The sequence below is a fragment of the Marmota marmota genome, unplaced genomic scaffold, assembly GCF_001458135.2.
Source record: "Marmota marmota marmota unplaced genomic scaffold, marMar, whole genome shotgun sequence".
Classification (NCBI taxonomy): Eukaryota; Metazoa; Chordata; class Mammalia; order Rodentia; family Sciuridae; genus Marmota; species Marmota marmota.
The window spans coordinates 29,156,473-29,173,767 of NW_025999842.1; the positions used below are offsets into that span (position 1 = coordinate 29,156,473).

At 38.2% G+C, this 17,295-nt stretch overlaps 1 non-coding gene across 1 annotated transcript; it reads right to left on the bottom strand.

The window, feature by feature from the left end:
* Nucleotides 1-9,883: 9,883 nt before the first annotated feature.
* On the bottom strand, nt 9,884-9,988 carry LOC125616011. The gene has a single exon (XR_007346604.1). It is a non-coding gene; the product is annotated as a U6 spliceosomal RNA (small nuclear RNA).
* Between the last annotated feature and the right edge of the window lie 7,307 nt (nt 9,989-17,295).

A 17,295-nucleotide genomic window follows, 5' to 3' on the forward strand; every position in this document is an offset into this window, starting at 1 on the left:
GGGCATCTGGAGCAGCGATTACTGCTCCAGCTTGAAGCATCCCTCCACTCGGCTGCATGACTCCAATTCGTCTCCAACCTCTCTGGCTCTGTAGGGCCTTCCTAGCTCTAGATGACCAAAGCCTTGGAAGTCGTCCCCTCTCTATTGGCACCATTCTCTACGGGATCCTATTTAACATCATGGGTCTAAGTACACCTGCATGCTGGTGATGCCCCTGTACCCTGGCACTTGAGACTGGCACGAGCAGCTACCTTCTTGATCTGTCCCTGTGGATGTCTAACAGGCATTGTGAACACAGCATGCCCCACACTGTCTTCTTTAGTAGATGGGCGGCTCCGTGAACCAAGTATGTCTCACACAGGGCCCTCCGCAGTCTCTCCCCACTCCCATCCTGGACCCAACCGCTGCCCTCTCTATGTGGTTGGGTCTGAGTCCCCTGCCCCATCCCTGCTCTTTACTGCAGTCTGTTCTCCACACAGCAGCCAGGATCTCTTTAAAGCACAAATCAGATCCTATCACTACCTTGCTCAAAACCTTCCAGCATCTTCCTGTCACCCTGAGAATAAAAGCCAGAGTTCTCACCCGGGCCTCTGAGCTCTGCATGGTCAGCTGCCCCTCCATGCCCTTCACTCCCCCTGCTCTAGACACTGATTTTCTCTGCTGTTTCAAATTCAGCCTCACATTTACTGTTCCTCCTGGCTGGAATAGCCCATTCCCCTTCTCCAAGTTCTCTCCCTGGAGCCCCCCTGCCTGCTTTAACAACCCCACCGCCACATTCCTCCCATTCATCCTTTGATCCTGTTTTGTCTTCACCACACTAATCACCACCTGTATTGCCACAGGTAATTTGGCTCTCTGTCTAACAGGAGGTTCATAAACGCAGGGACTTCTTCATGTTCATGGTTTTTCTTTCCCCCAGGTCACAGAGTTCCGTAGGGCCTGGCACATGGGGTGCGAACAGCAAATATTTGTAAATGAATGAATAAACACATCCAGGAAGAGAGTAACTAACTGCACGTTTGTAAAACATATTGGCCGGGTATTGGTTTGATGGTTTTTAAACACTGGATTTTTGTTGCTAAATGATGTGGCTCCTTTAACCAATCGGGTTATAGAATAAAGTCACTCTGCTGGAGAAATTAAAAGTTTGGGGATCAAAACATGGCATTATTCCCATGCCTCTGATATAAAAGAGATCCCAAAACTTTGGCTAACAGAGGAGTCTGAATAGAATGAGGACAATAGGATTTTGGAGCTAGACGATTTATCCCTATCCCCTCCCCTCCCAAGAACATCCCATATAAACTGTTCCTCCCAACCTTCGTCCTGTGAGCTCACCTGCATAGGATCACTTGCCTCTCAGGACAGGGGCCTATTCCAGAGGAATTCTCCTCATTGCCCAAATAAATAAATTCCTTCCATATCATCATAGAATTTTCAGTAACAGCTCATGTTTGGAGCATGAGCTCTGCGTCACAATTTGACATTCCCTGGTTAGTCCTCAGAGGGGTGCTGTGGGGATATTGTTAGTCATCTCATTTCCCAGATGTGGAAACTACAGCCTGGAGAGTCTGACTGACTTGTCCAAGATTACAGAGCTAGTAAGAGGAGGAACTTGGGTTCCACCCAAGGAGGTTTGATGTCAACCCATGCTCTTCATCAGCTGTGTGGTCTCTGTGCTTAGAAAAGACCTCATGGACCCCTGGGTTCAAGTCCCTCATTTTAACAATGAAAAAGTTAAGAGAGGTTGAGTGACTTGACTGAGGTCAAGCAGGCAGTGGAGGAGTGGTGCAGGGTGGGAGTGGGGTCCACGTCTATGTTCCCTGTCCTTTTCATTTGGACTGAAAGATCCCACTGAGATATTACTGTCCCTGGAGAGTGGGCCGCAGGGAAGTTTTCTGGTAGCACCAGTCCTAACTGCAAACTGCTAAACAGAACACCACTGGCAGAAACTGCCCTGAGCATCCTAGAAAAGGGAGTAGAATTACATAAAAGAAAATATCTGGAACTTCATCTCAGCTCCATTTAAGTGGAAAGGAAGCCTTTTCTATTTGAAACAGTTTTTTCCTTTTACTTCTTTCATATAAGGTATTGTTTAGTGTCTATTTAAAAAGTACTTTTAGGCTGGGGATGTGGCTCAAGTGGTGGCGCGCTCGCCTGACATGCATGCGGCCCGGGTTCGATCCTCAGCACCACATACAAACAAAGATGTTGTGCCCGCCGAAAACTAAAAAATAAATATTAAAAAATTCTCTCTCACTCTCTCTCTGTCTCTCACTCTCTCTTTAAAAAAAAAAAAAAGTACTTTTAACTAAGTTTTGTTCCATTATTTTCAGTGAGTAATTATATTTGTTTTAAACCTAGCAGACTATATTCTGTAGGTCCTTTAATTTTGCCACATTCAAAGACCAGCTACCGTGTGCCTACCCTACGAGAGTCTTGGTGGCTGAATAGCATTACCAGGACACACCTTAAGCTTCCAGTAAGTACCTAAACACACAAATGTGAACCTGAGCAAGTCATTTAACCTCTCTGGGCCCCAGTTTATTCCAGAGGAATAGAGCCAGATGTTCTCTATCTTACTCTCTGATGTCTTTTGAGTCTCTCATAGAATAACCACCATGATCATGAGTGACATTCATTTAACTATTATGAGGCTATGTGCTGGTTTGTGTGTATTTCTCATTAATTCCACACAGCACCACTAGGAAATAGGTACTATTATCCCAATTTTACAGACAAGGAATCTAAAGCTCAGAGGTCAAGAAACTTGCCCAATAACACACACAAGCAGGCAAGTGGCAGAGCTAGGTACAGATCCTATGCTGCTGCCAGCCTGAGGTGGAAGGTCTGCCCTCACAGGACCCTGAGGAGCAGAGGTGCCTACAGAGCTCCTCTTCTTATGGTACAGGTCCCCAGTCACCCTGCCAGGCAATAGTGGAGCCAATGAGAATTCTCTTCTTGGTTACTTACTAAACTGTCTTATGAGGTAGATATTGGAGAACAGATATCTTCCCCTTCAACAAGCTTCTGATTAGACTCTGAGCCTAGCCAATCCACCTTTTGTCCAGGGACATATTAAAAACAGATTTTTGGAAATTATATTGCAGCTCACCTGTATTAAATTGATACATTTTCATGATAGACTTAAGCTTCACTCTGTGTCCTTTTTAAAAAAAAACTAAAATTTTATTTGTAATTCAGATTCAGAATCCTGTCTGGGTTTCACAAGGAAATTATTTGGTTTTCAATGTGAGGTTCATTTCTTCACATTATCATTTCCTACAGGGACTTTCCCCACAAACACACTGAAAGATGGGTCTGCAGAAGGTGGAGTCTGAACTTGAAGTACCTGCATCTTCTCCACATGCTAACACTCAATGCTCTCCATCACACCATCTACACAGACTCTTGAATCTAAAGTCACCTTTAGATTAGAGCAAAGTTCTCAACACTGGCTACATATTAGAATCATCTGAAGGACATTTTGGGACTCACCCACCATTGGAACCACTGGAAGTTCAAAAACCACCCTTTGAATGTGTTTTGAGTGGGAACATGATATTATGTTTCAGGAATGCTGGTTAGATTGCTATATCATAATTAGATGGAGAGATTCTTGAATTACTTTCTGAAAATATCCTGGTCTGCTTTCTGCCTAAATTCCCATTGCAGGGTCCTCAGTTGTAGGTACCCCATGCATCTTATTCCTTCTTTCTGTAAGTCCCCCAGGCACTCACTTTTTTTGTACCGAGGATTGAACCCAGGAGTTCTTTACTACTGGGCATATCCCCAGCCTTTTTAATATTTTATTTAGAGACAGGGTATCGCTGAGTTGCTCAGGGTCTCACTAAGTTGCTGAGGCTGGCTTTGAACTGGTGATTCACCTGCTTCAGTCTCCTGAGCCGCTGGGATTACAGGCATATGCCTCCGCTCCAGGCTTACCTTTCTTTTTTTGAAGTTGTCACTCCACATAAAAGAGTTTGTGGAGGAGTATGTGTCTTTATATTGTTCTCTCCCTGTTTTTATTAAATTAATTTAAAAAATTTTTAGTTGTAGATGGACATAATACCTTTATTTTTTTTTTATTTATGTGGTGCTGAGGATCAAACCCAGTACCCCACATATGCGAGCAAGTGCTCTACTACTGAGCCACCATCCCAGCCCTTCTAAATTAATTTTAAAAAGATTTTCACGTTACAAGATTCAAAAAGCATACAACAAAAAATTAGTCTCCCTACTTCCCCATCTCTCAGCCTCCTGCAAGGAGGTATCCTTGTGGAGATGGTTTATGCACATACGAGCAAACATTGTGCACCAGGAGTACCCCAGATGGCGACCTTTTGGACACTGTTCAGTGACTTGCTCTTTCTCCTTCTTTTATCCCTGCACCTGAGCATGCAGGACCTTCTTCTTTGAAGTATTTTTAAGGAGAATTAAGAGGGCAACAATAAAGGTCCCGAGGATCCAGAACCTCAGAAGTCCTCATATTGCTATCTCTGAGATCCTAATCAGTGGTATCTAGGGGCTCATGCTCACTTCTTATCTATATCTGAGGGTAGAGCTCTTCAAGTCCTACTCTCCTTCCCTCCTGACCCCACTCTGCTACTGTGTTCTGCACTGTTTTCTTGAATGCTCCTGTCACTGGGAAGTGGGCCTTCATTTACAGTGAAGGCGGAACACTGCGGATTATAGGCCACTCAGGGACTTCCTCACCTCATTTTGAAATTGTACATCTCAAAGCAATTTATGATCCACGGTCACCCTGAACTACCTTTCACATAGTACCTTAGGCACATGACAGGGGTCTGGGCCATGATGTTAAAAGTCGAATCTAAAAGGAAAGGGACAAATAGAAGAAATAATGAAAAGAGAAACATGATGCGACTTGATAAGTGACTGGGTTCAGGGAATGGAGAAAGGAACGAACAACTCTCAATGTCTTAGAATCAAAACTTCAAGCTCAAGTCACCAGAACGGCAGGATCGTTGTCAAACAAAACATTCTTTGTAAAGGGCTTTCAAAAGCCTTATTTTTTTCTAGGTTGAATACTGTACTCATCAAATTTCGGAGGTGCCAGGCCTGGGAAAATCTGTGAGGCATTAGTTTGTCTTCAGCCCTTCTCCACAGCTTTTCTGTTTCACCCTTCTGACAGATCCCAGGGCCATTCCTCCATGGGGCTGCCCATCATCCAACTCCTCCTGGGGATGGACAGTATCAGGTGTGGGCTCATGGAGGCAAAAGCTGTGTGCCCTCTCCTGGAGGGAAGCTACATTTAAAAAAAAAAAAAAAACCCTCAGAAGAAATAAAGCCCCAAAAGAAAAGGAAAAAAAAAAAAAAACAAAAACAAAAACAAAAACTTCCAAGAATGAAATTAATGGGCCCTGGGTTAATTTCTTTAGACAAACTGGTAGTTCCTCAAGTCACACAATGTTTGGTTAATCACAAGGTTAAATTTGCTATTGGGATCTCTTGATTTCAAAGCTTTTCTTGCCTGAACACAGACTATTGCTTACTGACAGCATGTTAGGCCTATTAGGGTATGAAGTGCATAGTTATCTTCTAGCCAACCATTCAGTTATTTTAAAAGCCAGCAAGAGAGGTTGAATAATTCAGTTCCATAATTCCTAAGTCTCTTTTGGTGGGATTTTTCTGTGGTCTATAATGGGTCTTCCTTTATTGGGACTCTGTAACATTTAATGTTTTGTAGAAGAGGGGAGAAAACTCCATTACTACATCCAAAACCTTAATAGAGACACATGGCTCTTCTGAAGAGACAATTCTCCACTCCCTGGTCAGTTGACAGTAACTGAAACAGCTGATCTGTTATCATGGCCCCGGCCACTCAGACCAGAGCCAGGAACTCAATGAGGCGGTTACCAATTCCAATCCAGCTGGCTTAGCAGAGGCCCAGCTAAAGAGGATACTCACTGCTTAACCCCCTCCAGGCAGTGGACACTGAGAGTATTCACATTGTATCAGAACCAGTGTGGGTTCAGAGGTGAGGAGCATGGGCACTGGAGTCCAGCCACTTGGGTTCAAATGCTAACTCAATTTTAAAAAATCATTAACAAATCATATTAATTGTGCAAGTTAATGAGTTTGACTGTGAAATTCCCATATGTACATATATGGTATTTTGATCACATCCAACCTCCCTACCACTCTCTTGCACCCCCACCCCCACCGCCTTCTTTTTCCCTAATAGTCCCTCCTCTACTTTCAGGTCTGGCCTTTATTTTATTTTTATTTATTTATTTTTAACAGTTTCCACACATGAGACAGAAGATGTGATACTCATCTTTCTGTGTCTGGCCTATTTTGTTTAACATGGGGTAACACGATGACTTCCAGTTCCATCCATTTTCTTATATGACATGATTTTGTTCTTTTTCAAGGCTGAATAATATTGCATATGTATGCCCTATTTTCTTTATCCATTCATCTGCTGACAGGCACCTAAGCTGGTTCCACAACATGGCTATTGTGCATAGTACCACAACAAACACAGGTGTGCAGGTATCTTACTTATGCTGACTTCATTACCTGGGACTGGTATATATTTTTCAGTGTTTTGAGGACCCTCCATACTGATTTCCATAGTGGGCTGTACTCGTTTAACCTCACTAACAGCATAGAAGGGTTCCTTTCTCCCCACATCCTTGCCAGCATTTGTTATTTTTTGTTTTGTTGATAGTAGCCATTCTGACCAGGGTGAGATGGAATCTCAATATGGTTTTGATGTCTATTTCTCTGACAATGAAAGATGTTGAAGAACTTTTCATATATTCACTGGTCATTTGTTCCTCTACTTTTGAGAAGTATCTGTACATATCACTTGCTCATTTTTAATTGTATTATTTGTTCTTTTGTTGTATTTTTATATTGTATTACTTGTTCTTTCATTGAAAGAATAAGGAGAATAAATTTATGAAGTTGTTTATATATTCAGGATGTTAATCCTCTGTCAGGCAAATAGCTGACAAATATTTCCCCATTTTGTAGGTCATCTCTTCACTGTTGTTTCCTTTTCAGGGCAGAAGCTTTGTAAGTTGATGAGATCCCATTTGTCAATTGTTCCTTTTATTTCCTGAGTTAATGAGGTCCTATTCAGGAAATTTTTACCAAATGCTAACTCTACCAATAGCTATTTAGGCAACCTCATGATATTTATTTTACCTGCTGTCCTTGGATTCTATTAAGTCAGTACCTACCCTATAGGAGGTTGAAGATGAAATGACATAATACATGTGAAGCATAGCCAGTGCCATATGAGTGTTGGCCATAATGGTTTTACCTAATAACTGAACTGTTTCATATTACTTCAGGTTTTGCAGACAAATTTGTAACTAATTTTAATTTATTAAGATGTGGGTTTAAAAAAGCATTAGCTCTTTTTCACTGCTATTTTCCCTTCTTCTACTATGAAGTTTCTCTCCAGTGTCTCAAGTCCTAAAAAATGGTATCCATGTGTGGCAAGGATCCTAGTAGGTAAGTCACACACTAAACAGCAGACGTCAGGAGCTCCAACAGTCGTCTTTAGGTTTCCACTGCCCATCAGGGAGCCATAAACCTCCCTTTTGTACCCCTTCATTATCACAGTGCACACTGGCATGGGATCCAGTTTCTGCTGAACTCAAGCCAACAGTGAGAAGCTGTTGGTCGTCTTTTTCATGCAGGCTCCTGGCAAGAGGTACAGGCAGCGATAAGCCACTGTATAGGATATATATTCCACATTTATGTCATATCTTTTCTTTTTTTAATAAATGTGTATACTAAATTAAGATTTTATAGAGGTGACATGTAAACATGAATTCCTTCAGATAAAGGAGTCACAAAGCTCATGTGAATATCATCTTAATGAAAGGCAGATCTGTGATATCTTGGGGTTTAGAGAAAACTGATATCATTGAGGACCTGGGTAACATCTGAATAGATACTGGCTGAATGGGTCTTGTTCATCACATTGTTTTCTTTTATTGCACCATGGAGCTATACAAATATTTGTTGAATATTTATGCTATGTGCTTTCTCTTTATATGAAATGCCTGTCACATAAATGTTAATTAATGTTTGTTGATTTGTTGAAGCATTTAAATTGGGAGGTTGAGAATATTTTATTTAAAAGCTTCATCGTTTAGATATCATATCTTCTTGTGTTTTGGCATTTAACTAGAATGGCTTTTTTCTAAAATACCATACCAGGAAAATTTTATATTCCATAGTATTTTGAACAGTTTCTATTTTGGTGGAGGTCAGCAGGATTCCAGTAAAGAAACAGTGAGTTTAGTACTTTTACCTTTTAGCTTAGCTAACAAACATCAAATTAAAGTCACATATTACCTTAAGACAGTTGGTACTGCTATTGATAAAAAAGGACTTTGATAGCATTATTTTTAGGTATTAAAAATAGAGCATTTTGAAAGAACTCCAGAGACTGCACATTTTCTTTGCAAATACAAATTATTTCCTGCTGAAAATACGGGGATGAATCAAGTAGTGATGTCAGAAGTCTAATAAATCTTGTTGATAAATTACAGAAGCACATAAAATATGTCTAAAAGGTAGCTCATGCTAGAATATATTATATAAATCTACAAGTATTATATATATATATATGTTAAAGAATATATATATATTCTTTAACTTTTTGAGAAACTGAAGTATTTTAACTTTAAACCATCTTAGGGATGGCTCTGTGTCAGACCCTATTCTTATTTCCTAATCTTTTATTATTTTACTCTATTTCTAGAAGGACTAGACCTCACAATGGGTAAAGGACTGCCTGCCATGATTTATCCAAACATTTCAAAAGGCCACATCCAGAATAATATGAGTTTTACCAAAGAAAAATACAAGGTTCTTCAGTGTCATAGAACTTGCAGCAGAGGGACTAGGAAAGCTCAGCTGGCCACCACAGCTGGATTAAACACAATGGTTCTTCCTCCAGAGCTGCATTTGTTGAGATGTCACTTATGGGCTCAGTAGGAAAAGACAAGACACCCCAAGCCATAAAGTCAATCCACAATCTCAGCTCTTGGGCATGAGCTGAGAGGCATCAGTAAATCTTGGCTCCACACTTTTTCAAAATGCCAAAAATCACCTGTTAGTTATCATTCTTTTCATTTAGCTTTTCTGGTCTTTAATACCTTCTGTAAAAGATCCTAAAGGTAGTAAATTCTTAGTGATAAACCTTTTTGATAACTAGATTACTGATGGGATACTATAAGCCCTTGGAGAAAAGGAAGAGGACTGGTGAGTTGTTGATGGGATGAGGTGAAGCATTTGCTTCTGCTCAGAGGAGATAGAAATGGTAGACACAGTGGTGCCAGGCGGCTGCAGAACAGCGCCAAGTTTGAGGTGGTTAGGAAGGGCACTTGGGGCATGAGAAGAGAGGAAGAGGGGCCTTGGGAGTGAGGTGGGAAATCTATTCTGGAAAGATAAATGAAAGTAATCAAAAGTAAGTCTCTATTTCTCTGCCTGTACATATGCCCGCACAGACACATACACATGTGTTTCTTTTCTTCTTTCCCACCCCTTAGCTAGTGAGTCTAACCCAGCATCAGTGTGGTCTTCAATAGACTTTTTTAAATCTCTAAAACATGGTTTCAGAGTTTTTTGAAATATAGAAAATATTTCAAAGTTTTCTATAAAGATTCATAGAAAATGCATATTAACTCATAGAAAAAAATAATCCCACGTTCTTAAAATATTTCAATATATATAAGTATTGTTTATATGTGCATAATTGGGTTTATGCCTATAAGATTTTTAAGAATCTGAATATGTATTTTAACTCTTAAAAATGATTAAGTGTTCCCTTCCTAAAAAAAAGGGAATTGTGGTTATCTTCAATTGTTTTTATTTTAAAAACTTTCATTGCAAAAATATGAAGTGCTTCACGAATTTGCATGTCATCCTTGTGCAGGGCCATGCTAATCTTCTCTGATTGTTCCAATTTTAGTATATGTGCTGCCGAAGCTACCACTTCAATATATATATATATATTTTAAACCTTTTGATGAAACCTAAGAGCTGCTTCCCAGTGGCATCTCCCTTCCCCAAAGTCTTGCTCTTTTGTCATGGTTAAGTCTTTTGCTTTTGGTTTACTTTTAGCTACTATTCATGAGTCCCCAATTCCCTCCACCTCACCTTCCCCATCAAAAGGGAGGCAGGGTAAATTTTCCCTATTAACAGCTTCCTTGGCTTTAGGATTATTCTTTAGTTTTTCTTCTTAGTTGAGCCCCCATCCCTTCCCCTTCCTCTGAAATAAGGCGTGGTTGTGATCTTTACTGTAGTAGGAAGTACATCCTGAGTAACTGAAAACTATTGAGGCAGATTAGACTGTCTCCTTCAGACCACTCTGTGTTTGTGCTTCCCTTTCCTAGTTTTCAGTTGTTGGGGAGGGGAGGGGAAAAGAGGGTGTGGTTTGCTTGCTCTGAGTGCTTTTTAACCCTGTGCTAGGTTGTTCTCCCTTTCAGACAGGTTGCCTTTGTCTGTGGAAAAGAAGGTATTTTCCTGTCTGAGCCCAACCCTCTGACATCAAACTGCCCTTCTGGCTTTCTGGGCCAACCTGCCTGTTGTCTTCTGGGCTCTGCTAGGATATCATCTAGCAGGCCTTTCTCTCCTGACTCCAGGCCTTACCTAAGGTACATTTAGAGCCAACTATCTTTCCCTTAGTGATTTATAACCTTTAAGTTTATTCTTCCTTGTCTTTGGGGGGAAGGGAAAAGGATGGGGGAGAGTACTGAACCCAGGAGGTTCATCCCAACCCATTTAATTTTGAGAAAGGGTCTCTTGATAAGTTGTCCAGGCTGGCCTCCTGCTTCAGCTCCCCAAGTCACAGGGATTACAGATGTGCACCACCATGTCCTGTCACTGTTAGGTTCAAATGTCATTAAGAAGAGAATAAATAAGTTACAGTCTGTTCCTACACTAGAATATTATTCTGACAGTGACAATTATTGAACTAGAGCCAATATATCATCATTGATGAAACTCACAAACTTATTATTGAAAAAAATGCAAGCCACATTTGTACCATGAATACAAAGTTTGAAAGCTATGCACAAAAAATGCTATATATTTCTAAGAGATAGCACTAACATTTTCCTGATCTACCTCCATATACACATTTATCTATGAAATATAGTTATAAATATACATGTGTATATATTCATAATAAATACATATATGTATAATAAAATACTGGTTAGTATATATTACTTAAGCTAAGTAGATGATATATCAATAATACATATAAATTTTATGTATAACAAATAGAAATTGCCTTCTAGCCTTTTCTGTAACAAGGTAGTTGAGATATTTTCTTAAAGTTAGATGTAATTTTGATATAGAATCATTTATTTGCCTTAACAATGTAAAATTATGGTAAGAAGTTCCTGGCTCTATTTTCTTAGGAAAATAGCTTCTGTGTCATTTCAAGTTAACTTGACATTCTCTTTTTCTTGTTTAAGCACAAATCACAGCAGGGAACTTAAATCCTAATTAAAGCCAGCTCTTCTTTTTCTCAAAACTAACTATGGAATTAATGTGGATCTGGCACTAAACAAAGCATAAGCAACCTAGCTACAATTTCTGCCCATCGCTATCCAGGTTTCAGTGTTATATTTCATTAAAATATTCAGAGAATATTTTCTATCTTATTTACTTGACATTATAGTGGGGCCAAGGACATGTGCACAGAATCCCAGATAATTAAAATAATTAATATCAACTGGTTCATCTGTACCTACCTTTTCTTTAAGCTACTTTTCTTTTTCTGTGCAACAGACTGGTACCACACAGCTACTACAAGCCATAAATAATATAATTTGTGTAGTATTAGCACTTGCCAGTGTTTTCAATGTGAGATAATCAGTTGAAGTTCCTTTGCTGCAAGTTTCTAATACAAATCATACATATATAAACCAACAGATAAGCTTTTTGAGATTATTAATATTTTTAAAATTTTATTCCAAATAATGGTAGAAACCATGAAACTTTAAATTATATCCTAAACTAAGGGAGAACTGAAATAAAACAAATTTAATGGTACCTAAAAAAATGCTTTGAAGACACTAATGTATTATATTCATGTGGAACTATAATGTAAAATGTAAATTCCTGTGAGGTAGAAATAGATATTTCCTTGCCCACAACCTCAACTACCAAGTTCCTTAGGTTCTCAAAGGCATCCCAAGTACATAAAACTTCAGGCTACTATTATTTGCAACAGAATAGAACTGGGAAAAAGGTAAACCTCAAATGTAAGCTTATAAAAAAAAAATGAATGGCCTGAGTGTGTATCACTCTCAGGTTGGTTTAAAAAGTGCAAATGTTTATTCAGGAGGCTGAGGAAGGAAGATTGCAAATTCGAGGCCAGTTTGAGCAATGTAGTGAGGCCCTCAAGTAACTTAGGGAGACTGTCTCAAAAACTAAAAAGGGCTGGGATATGATTCATCTGTAAAGTGCCCTTAGGTTCAATCCCCAGGGCCCCCTCCCCCTCACAAATGCAAACAGGCACCTGCACCACACACAGGATCACACATGTAGAGTAACTGATAAGAGAAATTAGGTAAAAAGTGAATAATAGGTATATCTGGATTAAGATATATGGGTGTTCTTTGTACTATTCTCATTCTTGTAACTTTTAAGTTTGAAATTACTTCTAAATAAAACATTAAGAAACAAAGCGGGGGGTGGGGGGTGGAGGGGGAGAACTGAAATAAAACAAATTTGTGGAGGGGGAGCTGGGGGAGATGGCAGGAGGCTTCTGAAAAGGGGCAGCTGTTAAGTTTCCAACCTAGTCCCTGGAGGCCTAGACCCTATAACAAGTTCCAGTTCTGATATAGTCTGTGTTTTTTTCATTTATTACAGGTAAAAAGATTGTATACAGCCATGTTTCCAGGGGGGAAATTATTCCTTTCTGGCATAGGTTTGAGACCAAACATTGGTTTTGAGAGTAAGGCCTCTAAGATATGCCCAACTTTCAGAATATTCATGGAATGATGCAGAACAGCTGATAGTAAAAAGGGAAAATTCAATCATACCTGATGATCCAGTTCCAAACAAATCTTAGAAAACCTGATGAATGGCATAGCCATGATTAGTTGAGTATCTCAGAAGGGTCTATGCTTTTATTCTAATTTTGGGTTAGTTTCATGGAGCTGACAGAAGACTCGAGACACGTGGGTAAGAAATGAAAAGATTTTCTTAGAGTAGTGAGAATGTCAGATGTTTGTAATGATTCCCTGAATTCCAATTCCCACAGGAATATAGAGAACAGGAGAGAGAAAATATTTGATGAGACAATAATGGCTGAAAAGTCTCTAAAAGCTCCGGAGATGCCTTCTGATGATCAGCCAGGTTTGATAATTACAGGGTAAATAATAGGCTATTTCTCCTCACTCCATGAACTGACAATCTAAGTGAACCAGAGGGTGGATAGAAGCTAACCAGATGTATCTGCTATTCACTGTATTAATGAGGCATAAATCATGCCGACAGGTCAATATAAATAGAACAATAAAGAAGAGGATTCTGTTTAAAGCCAGAAAATTCCCTATGATAACCTCCCAAAAGAGGTTCAGCTGTACCAGCTTCAGTCCTTTATAAGAAAATAACTAGAAGATGCTTCAGATCTATGCTTCTTTTATTTGCAAGCACCCAACAGTTTTATGTGCCCAGAATATAACTATTAGTAAATACTAATTGAATATTGAAAGAAATGAGCAAAAAGAAAAGATATCTAGAACTTTTCTCAAAGAAAGCAAGATTCAAGTACAAGGATTAAAAACATTACCTTATTTTAGCTCTATACACAATAATCTACATCTATTTCTACTTCTATATTTTTAGCACATCCCAGTAACTAATTTTGATGATAATGACACTCATTCATCCATTTTTTTTCATTATTTTAACAGTCATTTACTGAAAGCCTCCTATGAACTATGGCCTATGCTGAGGTCTGAGGACACAAAAATGATTAAGTTCTCAATATTCTCACGGTCTAATAGAAGGAGATAGAAATATAAATAATTATAACACTTTCTAATAAGTGCTATATTAGTCTCATTTCTAAATGGAAATGTCTAGAATATTCTTTTTTAAAACATTTAAACTATTTTTTTTAGTTATAGTTGGACACAATACCTTTATTTTATTTATTTATATGTGGTGCTGAGGATTGAACCTAGGGCCTCACAAGCACTAGGTAAGTGCTCTACCACTGATCCACAACCCCAGCCCCTAGAATATTCTTTTTATAAGTCCAAGAAATTCATAGTAGTTTTCAGTAATAATAATGCTTTTAGTCAAGAATTGTGGAGTCGGAGCTAGATTCAAGACTAGGCCTTATTCAGTCCCTTTTCAATATAAGTTGTGAGACATGGGTTAGCATAGCTCTGGACCACAACTCCTTCCTCTGTGAAATGGAGATTAATATCATTTCCTATCTCATCCTGTTGACTTAGAATAGTGCCTGAAACAAAAATTACAGACGGTTGATGGGGGTTGGTGTTAGTAATAATAGTAACATTTCCTTTGTAGTACATAAAATTTTAATCCTTAGTTATCTGTAAAGGACATTTATCCAGAATAGTTTATTTCTCAAGGATTCTAGATAGCTAATTTTTAATAGGCATTATACCAAGAACCAGGAGAAGAAAGATGAGAAAGACTCAGTCTCTGCCCTCTAGCAGAAGTATTATCAGTGATACCTGTGAGGATGTCATTTGTAATCACTAAGATTCTAGAAAGTTAAAACAGCATTGAAGTATAAAAGATATTTCAAACACACTCGCCTTTTCTTAAGCAAGAATGCTTCAAAGTGAAGTGTCACAGGGGAATTCTGATTTATGGTGAAGCTTTTCCAAGTTGCATAGCTCCAAATAGCATTCTGTAAGTCCCAAGTAGTAAAATGGGAGTCATTTGACAGGTCTGTCACTTCATTTTTTTTTTTTATTCCTCAAAATACTCCAGGGATGCACTGTCTCCACTTATATAAGCCTCTGTGTTTCTGCTTTTGAACACTTGGCTTTGTTAGTTAAAAATAACTTGATTGTTCACAGTTCTCTTTTTGTTTTGATGTCTTTAAATGCAGCTGCATGCAACATACTGTTTAGTTGTGAGTTTAAAGAACACAGTTAAAAATTGTAAAGTGCATTTTATATAACTCATACTTAGGATGAAAAAATGTTTGGCTATTAATTTTTACTTTGTTGAAGAAGCAAAAAGGGGATTTACACATTAATTTCCTTTTTGTTGACAACTGGGTGAGCCAATCTCTTCTGTAATGGTAGAGCAGGGAATTTGGACTTACCCTCTTGCAGAGGGCAATGAGAAAAATCTGGAAAAATATTAAAGATAGGTGCTTGAAACCACCTGAGGGATAACATGATAGGAAAGAATTACCAAGTCAAGATTTGGGGGTATTTGATAGTTCAGTGTTTAGTCACTTTTCTCTTGGATTGAGTTTGCAGTACTTCTTCAGTCTCAGGCTGCAAGTAGGATAGAAAGTGAAGTGTAAGACTGGTCTTAGGTGAAGGCCAGGTGAGCTTTTCTCCTTTATGTTGAGATCCTAAAGGGCTGCACCATGGGGATAAGGTTGCATCAGAAATAGACAAATCTTGCCAAGAACTGCAATGCAACCTCCCTAATAGGGTCCCAGATACAGGATTTATCAGATTCAGAGACTATAAACTAGCTATCAAAGAAATAAAAGGCAAGATTAAAAATTTTGATAGAGAACTAGAATCTTTTTTAAAATAAGAAATTCTAGGAATAATAAATACATAACAGAAATTAGAAATTCAGTCACTGGATTCAATAGCATACTCAATACAGATTAAGTGAATTATAAAAGAAGCCAGAAGAAAACATTCAAATAAAACATAGGCAAAAGCGATAAACAATATAGAACAAGTAAGAGACAAACAGAAGACAGTGAGAAAGACTAACATGTAGGTAACTGTAATTCCAGAAAAGAAAAAAAAAGAAAAAAAAAAAAAAGGAAAGAAAATAGGGCAGAGAAAATTTTTGAGAGATAATAACTGAGACGTTCAAGAGTCAAATTGACCACAACACAAGGCTCTTGGGTGACTTTAACACACCTATCTCACCACTAGATAGATCTTCCAAACAAAAGCTGAACAAAGAAACTATAGAACTCAATAATACAATCAATAATTTAGACTTAATTGACATATATAGAATATTTCATCCTTCAATGAACAAATACACTTTCTTCTCAGCAGCACATGGATCCTTCTCTAAAATAGACCATATAATATGCCACAAAGCAACTCTTAGCAAACACAAAAAAGTAGAGATACTACACTGCATTTCATCAGATCATAATGAAATGAAATTAGAAATCAATGATAAAATAAAAAATAAACACTACCCCAACACCTGGAGACTAAATAATATACTATTAAATGAACAATGGGTTGCAAAAGACATCAATGAGGAGACTAAAAAATTCTTAGAGGTAAATGAGAACAATGACACAACATATCGAAATCACTGGAACACTCTGAAGGCAGTACTAAGAGAAAAGTTCATTGCATGGAGTTCATTCCTTAAAAGAAGAAAAAGTCAACACCAAAAGCAGTAGAAGACAGGAAATAATTAAAATCAGAGCTGGAATCAATGAAATTGAAACAAAAGAAACAACTGAAAAAATTCACAGGACAAAAAGCTGCTTCTTTGAAAAAATAAATAAAATTGACAGACCCTTAGCCATGCTAACGAAGAGGAGAAAACTCAAATTACTAACATACGTGATGAAAAAGAAAATATCACGACAGACACTATAGAAATACAGAAGAAAATTAGAAATTATTTTGAAAACTTGTACTCCAATAAAATAGAAAACATCAAAGGCATCAACAAATTTCTAGAGTCATATAATTTACCCAAATTGAATCAGGATGATATACACAATTTAAACAGATCAATTTCAAGAGATGAAATAGAAGATGCCATCAGAAGTCTACCAACCAAGAAAAATCTAGGACTGGATAGATACACAGCCAAGTTCTACAAGACCTTTAAAAAAGAATTAATACCAATACTCTTCAATTTATTTAAGGAAATAGAAAAAGAGAAACGAGCATTTCCAAACTCATTCTATGAGGCCCTGATTTCAAAACCAGGCAAAGACACATCAAAAAAAGAAAACTTGGGACCAATATCTCTATAGATACAAAAATCTGGCAACTCAAATACAAAAATATATCAAAAAGATTGTGCAGCAAGATCAAGTGGGATTCATTCCAGGGATGTAAG